The sequence below is a fragment of the Ixodes scapularis genome, unplaced genomic scaffold (genome assembly GCF_016920785.2).
Source record: "Ixodes scapularis isolate PalLabHiFi unplaced genomic scaffold, ASM1692078v2 ptg000216l_1___fragment_2___debris__unscaffolded, whole genome shotgun sequence".
Taxonomy (NCBI): domain Eukaryota; kingdom Metazoa; phylum Arthropoda; class Arachnida; order Ixodida; family Ixodidae; genus Ixodes; species Ixodes scapularis.
In genome coordinates this window covers 62,730-70,058 of record NW_024609939.1, presented here as the reverse complement: position 1 = coordinate 70,058, position 7,329 = coordinate 62,730, and the positions used below count along the sequence as shown (strand labels likewise).

Sequence of the window (7,329 nt, the reverse complement as noted above, 5' to 3'; positions counted from 1 at the left end):
ATTACATTTGCGGTACGTTTACGTAAATGTTATGCGAAAGCCAAAAAGCACCTATTTTATAATCGATTTCCTCAAAAAAACCTTTTTTGTTGTGTTACAATGTAGATATGATAGTTGTCTACTCGAAAAGCAAGTGAAGAAAGTGTGTATTTTCTTTGTATGTTCTATATTTAAGTATCAATATCGTACGAAACGTATTTTTACGGCAGGAAACGGACTTGCGGATTTGGCGTCTTCACAAACTTGGAAATATTTTTTGCCTTTTTTCAACGTTCCCACATAAAAATCAAATAAAATAGTTCCACCCTGTTATATTTATTGAACATTTAAATTTTATTATGTGCGGCAAGCTGCATTGGAGGAGTTCAATAGAGAAAGCAACACTTCGTAACAGACCAGCAGGCGTCATAGATATTTAATGTTTAGAAATTGGCAGATGTGGTATTGATTCGGTGCCTTCATTGGCCTATATAAACGTCCCGCTCTCTCGGAACCAGCAGATGACCACGACCTTTCGCGCTCGTTGTGTTCGATGGGACGGCCCGTGGCAGTAAAGCCAGCAGCGCACCCTGTGTCACGAGGAATGAAATGGTACGAATGTGTCCTTGACGCGGCGAACAGTGACGGCCACCAGGAGGAGTCAGTCAGTCGAAAGCAAAGGAGCTGTTGCCTGGGAGGATGAGAACACCACGGCCTTAAAGTATCGACGGTCAACAACAGTTCTGCCGGCCACAACAACGTCGCGTGCGCGCTAAAAACGGCTGCGCGGGACAAAAATTCCTCAGACGCACACGCGAAGATGGGCCGGCTTTGTTAGGGATGTGGGGAAATTTTGAAACCAGCCATTCGTGCACGCGTGAAACGATACCGCGTATTTGCCCAAGCTTCGAGCGTCCTATCCTTCGAACGGCCGTGCTCTATCTCTCTCAGCGAAGATATGACAGCACCTAAAGGTATCTCCTTTGGAAATAGCAAAGCCCGGTAACTAAAATTAAAAACGAGCGTGTTCGTAACTATATTTGTGTTTATTCTGCCCGGAGACTAGATGGGTTGAAGTCAGCCTCCTTGTTAACTATAACCGCTTGTGACGAGTGGTCTTCTCCCGGAGATGAAATGTTAGCGCCGGCTGCCGTGTTCTTTTCAAAAAGGGAAGGGGAAAAAGAATGTTTGAATAACTGCATAACTACGGTCGAATGCACCTCTTGCGTTAGAAGCTCGAGGCATGTCACGTCTCGGTTACCTTCTCGCACATCGCTGCTCGAATCTATTTTTCACTTTGTTCCGCACAGCCACTGTTCCGCACAGCTGTCGTGGCTGTCCGGAACAGAGTGAATTATAGATTCCAGCATCATCTGGGACGCCGTCATCCTGCCAGGCTTTAGTGTCGTGGGACTGGGCTCGGTGTCGGTCAGTTAAGACTTTTCTTTTATATTTTTTTTTATTCGTACGAGTTTTTTCTTTCCGCTGAACTTTGTTTCTCGGTTGCGGTTCTGCTGAACGTTTTTTTTTTTTTTGTTTGAATGTTTTCTTATTAACTGTTTCTTAGCATTGTTTAGTTGTTGGGTCTATTTCGTCATGGCGTAGCGGCCTGACGGTGCTGTAGAGAGTGTGTTCGCACGCATTTGGTTGCGTCCCGTTTAGGGAATGCCCGGAGGAGTTGGTTTTTGTTCTTGCCGTGTGCGGCTGAGTTTTTCAGTCTTGATTATATATATTTTTTTTATTTTACCTTTAGGAGTCATCGAATTTTTTGTCTCACTCTCCACCAGGCGTGGACCTATCGCCTTGGCACCACTCGAACCTAAATATTAAATTTTTTGATGAAATTTTCGTTAAAATTGAAGTTGGGAATATTATTCTTATTTATTTATTTCTATTCCGTACCCTCTCCATGCTAATCTCTCCGCGAGTTTCGGACCGTTTCTGTGTCTTCACTTTTGTGTATTACGGAAGTGAAAGGCCATTCCCGGGTGATCTGTGCGATGTGCGGTGACTAAACCCTAGCATTTGGTTTCGGAAAGAATTGTATATAAAATATCAATGATCTGGTGATTTCTATGTCTTAGTAATTGACAGCTAATAGCTAGCCATGCTAGTTTACAGTGAAAGTTTTATAAATCGAAACAATGCAACATCTGTGCCTCTTCGATATTTAAGGTCTGCTCAGCCTGCTGATTTGATTAGATATATTTCTCGCGGTTTCCCTCTCCTATAAAAAAGTTAACAACTATTTAATACCATAAAATGCGTTTATAATTGATTACAAAACGCAGAAAACAATTCAAAAAAGCTTTTTCACAATTCATAGAAACGCACGGGTCGGTATGTCTGACTTAGGTCTTGCAAAACGAAGACGTCTTTTTCCGATATTGAGGCTTTTATATAGAACATACAAACAATCTACACACTTTCTCGACTTGCTATTCGAGTAGACACTTATCATACCTACATTTTAACAAAAAAAATGTTTTTTTTATTTTTTTTTTGTTTTAAAATTGGTACTTTTTGGTATTCGCATATTATTAACGTAAACGTAACGCAAATGAAATTTTATACAGTTGAGTGAATTTATAATATATATAAAGAGCGTGTTTTGGGCTCTCCATAGACAAAAAAAAAAGTATCGACGTAACCCAAGTAGATCGAATTTTTTAATTGTCAAATTTTGTCAACAAATAACCGAGGGGGCGTTTTTGAGATTTAAAAAAAAAAGAAAAACGCCTAAAATCTTTTATGCTATTAGAGCTTTTTTCCTGTGCTCCCAAAGTGCTTGAAAAAAGTTAATATAATGTCGACTGAAAATCCACGGCCAGAGGTTGAGCGAAACATCCGACCCACGACGGATGTGAAAAATACTGCTTTCCGCCGCGGCCTCTTTTGAAATTCGTAAGTCGAAAATAAAAAATCCGATGAACTTGCGGTTCGTGGCTACTGCATTTTGAGAGACTACGCCGTAACATATATTTTTTTCAGCGAAATCAAAAATTCTACCTTTTTTGTCTGCAGGATTTGAGATGAAAACACCCATATCACTCTATGTATATAGATAGACATATATATATATATATATATATATATATATATATATATATATATATATATATATATATATATATATATATATATATATACATAGATAGATAGATATCAGTTTCTCACAGCTCTCTGCGTACTGTTTAGTTTCGGATTCGCTTAACTGCTCTTGTCCGACATTTGCAAGCTAAGATGACGTGCCACGTCACTGCCGCATGTCGGAAATAGCGCGGGCCTTAAATCAGCAACGGTTGTCGTCTACCAAGTTAAACGAATTCGAAATTAAACAGTACACAAAGAGCTCGTCAGAAATTGATTTGGCCGAAAACAGTGGCCGGAATGGTCTAATCGGTTATGGCGTCGCCCAGGACAGGCGAAGGTTCCGGGTTCAATCCCCGCCCTGGCCCAATTTTACGCCAGCTCTCTCTCCCTTTCCCTTTCCCTAACTTTAATGCAATACATTAAATAATCACCTTCTCCCCTCTTCGTTCACTATATATATATATATATATATATAGGAAGGCGGGACTCCGGCCGAAACGTCGAAGATTAAATCGTCCGTTGTTGCTGTTTTTCACTAAGGGTTTTTTTCTTCTCAGTTTTATACCCACGCCTTCGGCCTCCCGCCACCATGCCCGTTATATATATATATATATATATAGTGAACGAAGAGGGGAGAATATATATATATATATATATATATATATATGTGTGTTTAACACTAATAAAAAAGTTAATTAGTGAGTTTTAATTAGTTAGCCGACTTATCTCAAAGATTAGTCACCCACATAATGTCCCTCTCGGCATATAACTCACTCGCACAAACGGCGTAAGTGTAGCTTTCATGCCTTTTTTTTTTTTTTTAACAAATCTCCAGGAATAAAAAAAAACATGCTCGGGCTGCAGAGCGGCGGAAGGAACAAGAAAGCGACCGAAGGGTTTTCGAGTTATTTTCTTTTTTTCTTCGTGCCGAGACTTTTGTTTTGAACCGAGTGGCAGCCGCCGGCACTGCCGCGCAACTCAGCATGGCAAGAGAAAAAGCCAAGGACAGGGATGCCTCGTTGTCGAACGCGCCAACGCACTTGGCCTCCGATGACAAAGCCGCCCTCGTCCAACAGACGGGGGATGCCATTTCTGCCTCCTTCACCTCAACCCTGGGAGCTGCCGTGCTTCCAATCGTCGATGCTCTGGCCGGTCTCGCCCCACACTGCCAGCAGCCTCAGCAGTCCCTATCGCAGAACTCTGAACGCGAGTTATTTTAACCTCAGCACGGTAAGCTCGAATATCCACAGACGCGTCAATGGATCGCTTTTAACATCGCCGGAGACCTCCCCGTGTTTCCGCCGGAGGTATGGCTTCTACGGGAATCATTTCTACCAGAGTCACCAACAAGATCCGACTACCTCTGGTGGAACCCCCACCGCCCATTCTCGGAGCGAGGCTCCTTCAGGCCTAAGACATTCTGAGCGACGTCGCCCAGAACACCAGAAGTTTGTCAACGAGAGATGCCCACGAGATCCGGCATCTCCGCCCGTATTGGTTCTACTGGGATTTCAGGCTCTCCGAACACCAGCACCTCATTTTTGAATGACTGGAACTCTTTTTCGTCGTCACGAAAGGGAACTGGAGGACGGCTATCTTTTACCAATGTCCAGGCTCGAGTCCGACGTTTTCAAAGAGCTCCCCGACCAGCTACCTAACCAGCTCGACGCGGACGCCGCATGTCTCGTGCTTCCGTGAGCACCAGCTACCACCCAGGCACCAAGTCCCAGAAGGCCCCTAATCCTAAGTGAGTCCGGCAGCTACCCTGGGTCTTCGAGACCCACCAGTGCCGTCATCGACGGCATGGTCGTCTCCTCGACGCCCCTGGATGCTTTCCCGGTTGAGGCCGTTCTCGCCCATGCATTTAGCGAAGCTTGCGTCTCGGCCGACCTTGCCCTTGCTTGATCTTGGACCGAAGAAGACGACACTATTGATCCGGACTTGACGGCCACTGCCGCCGAGCGAATCCTGGAGTGGCTCAGCAGGACCGACAGTGTCATCGATCCCCACGCCGATGACAAGTCCTTCGACACCTACGATGGCGAGGAGGAAAGCCTCACCAACACCAAGGAAAACACTACAGACAAACAAAGCGACGTCGAAGACTCCGAGTCGGACCTGGGTAGCACCGCCCACAAGTCGGAACCGACGGAACCTCCGCCGCCAATCCACCCAACTGGCACCTCAAGTCGACTGGGCAGTGTTTAGTGAGGCATGTAGTTTTCACGGACCGCCCGACTTCGGCGCACTTTCCATTCGATGCACAAAGCCTTCTTGCTCACGGCTTGAACCCCTCTCCCTGACCAGATCTACCGTAACCATCATGTTGGTGGCATCATCGAACGCTCCTCACGTGGTCCGTACCTCAACCCTGTCTTCCTCGTATCCAAGACACCCACCAAGTGCCGCTTTGCTTTAAACTGCGCCGCACTTACTCCTTACTTCCAGGCACCTCAGTTCCGCCTTACTCTGCTACCCAAGGCTATCAAAGTAAACCCCCTTCCCGTCCAAAGCGTATATGGTGAAGCTCGACCTTGCAGAGGCCTTTTACCATCTCGCGCTTCATCCCTCCACCCGTAACCTGAGCACATTGAGACAAGGCCGCCGTTACTGCCGTTGTTGCCGTATGCCCTTTGTGATACGCCCGATGTCGTTTTACATGCAAATTTTGGCAACAGGGCATTTCCAGGGAAATGCGTGGCCGTGGACTCTGGGCTTGGTCTCCCATATAAAACTTCTTGCGCGCCCACCCCGACCCTGACACGTTGACGTATGCGTGCTCCTCCTCGTGGAGGACTTGTTGCGGTGGGGGTTTCGCTTAAACCTTGGCGACAGGAGCAGAGCCCACGAGACGCATGAATTTTCTTCGGTTCAGGCTCGACACAGCCGAGGACACCGTTTCGCAGACGCCAGGACGGCTCCGAGCCATTCCTCGCTCGCTGGAGCGTCCGTTTCCCCTCAAGTCGCTCCAGGGGGCGACGGGCTTCTTGGCGTTTTACTTTTCTCTCCATGGCTCTGTGATTTTTTTTCTTCTTCTTTTTCCTCTGTTTGACAAATTTTCAAACCAAATTCCCCTTTCACTCAACTGGCTTCCCTTTCTGGTGCGTGTTTGCCAAGTTTGCCGCACTGCCAACCTCTCCCCCTTCCCCCCGCTACTTAACAGCGCATGGCAGATGCCGCCGGAGTCGGTTACGGCATAGATGTTCGGGACTGTGCGCAGGCAATCATCGCCCCTCTGCCGAGGTCAATGTACATCCGGGAAGGACTCACCGTATTGTGGTGCGCGTGTATTGCCGAGAGAAGGACTCTTCTACACACGGAGAACAGAACTTTGGCTCTCGCGCTGCGCCGCAGCCATGGACGAGGTTTGCCTTGGGGCTATTGCCAGTGCCAGTTTTCTTCATTTATTTATTTACTGACATTTATGCAAACCTCGGGAAACCCTTCGGACGTTCCCTCGATTCTTCCAACGCCCTCAGCACGAGAAGGACAGTATGTCTCGCGCCGAGAGGGTGAGAACTCGATTGCCCGCCGGTTCGCCCTCGAGTGTCAAGCGCGCAACGGCAGGTCCGCGGGGCTCATGACCGACAGTGCCCATTTTATTGAGACACAGCTTCATTAAGAGAGAGAAGAGAGACGGCACTGGCAATATCTCAAGGCAAAGCTCGTCCGTGGCCGCGGTGCAGCGCTAGACCCCAAGCTGTGTTGTCCGTGTGTAGAAGAGTACCTTCCTCATTAATGCACGCGCACCACAGGAAGGTGAGTTCTTACCAGTGGTATGTTAGCATCGGCAGAGGGGCTATGATTTCCTGTGCACAGTTCCCTACATGTGCCCCAAAACCAACTCCAGAGGCATCTGCTCATGCGCTCTCGCTTCGATAACCATAGGCGATTGCGTGCACTTCGATAACCACAGGCAATTGCTTAAAAATAGCAAATATGACGTAGGCGTAACATGGCACAACAACGAAGACTTGGTAAAGGGACGAACAACATATGACATATTTTTACAGCTTTCTATGTTGTTGGTTCCTCTCCTTGGTCTTTTTTGTTTTGTGCTGTGGCATTTACATTATGTTTGACTTTTACCAACTAGCCCAGCTCTCAATTTTGTTACTTTATTTCACTTAGCAGTATTTTACTCAGACTTGTACCGTACGCATTAGAGGTAATCAAATTACTTGTAATCGAGTACTTTTTGCAGTAATTTTGTAATCCGTTTATTACTTTTATTAGGCTGTAAGCAAGTGAGTAATC

The 7,329-nt window shown here is 46.3% G+C and overlaps 1 pseudogene; it reads left to right on the top strand.

Annotated features, from left to right (window-relative positions):
- The first annotated feature begins 4,055 nt into the window (after positions 1–4,055).
- On the top strand, positions 4,056–6,083 carry LOC121833973 (annotated as a pseudogene).
- Positions 6,084–7,329: the final 1,246 nt, after the last annotated feature.